This window comes from Sinocyclocheilus anshuiensis, unplaced genomic scaffold, assembly GCF_001515605.1.
Source record: "Sinocyclocheilus anshuiensis isolate Anshui unplaced genomic scaffold, SAMN03320099.WGS_v1.1 scaffold572, whole genome shotgun sequence".
Taxonomy (NCBI): Eukaryota; Metazoa; Chordata; class Actinopteri; order Cypriniformes; family Cyprinidae; genus Sinocyclocheilus; species Sinocyclocheilus anshuiensis.
Window position 1 is genome coordinate 807,206 of NW_015555778.1, and position 550 is coordinate 807,755.

A 550-nucleotide genomic window follows, 5' to 3' on the forward strand; every position below is an offset into this window, starting at 1 on the left:
TATATATATATATATCATACAGTACTACATGATATATCTATATATGAATGATATTTTTTATGTACTTTCATAAATAGGCCAAAAAAATTATAATAATTCACTGACCCAGCAGTTTCAACCAAGTAATCAACAAAATGTCCTGTTGTTTGTCAAGATCATGCCTGGCTTGGACAAAATCTGCTCATTTACATTACTGCAAATCCAGATAAACATCAAAAATAGGGGTGCTCCGATTGATCGGCTATGTATCGCTATCGGCTGATAATCGCTTAGGGAAGTTTGATCGGCGGTCTCTATAAAGGCCGATCTCATAAACCGATCTCACAATGTGCCTGCCGTGAGAGGTTTGGCACGACATGCAGCGGCACCGTCTCAATCTCTGTCCGGCGCGGGTAAAATGCTAAAGGTGAGGTACAATTCATATTTCTTTATTAAAGGGGTCATATGATGTTGCTAAAAAGAACATTATTTTGTGTATTTGGAGTAATGAAATGTGTTTATGCAGTTTAAGGTTAAAAAAACACATTATTTTCCACATACTGTACATTAT

At 36.2% G+C, this 550-nt stretch overlaps 1 protein-coding gene across 1 annotated transcript in view; it reads right to left on the reverse strand.

Moving 5' to 3' along the window:
- Positions 1-550, reverse strand: part of LOC107674505 (neuroligin-1-like) — a 101,903-nt gene that overhangs the window by 83,664 nt on the left and 17,689 nt on the right. The window lies entirely within an intron of this gene.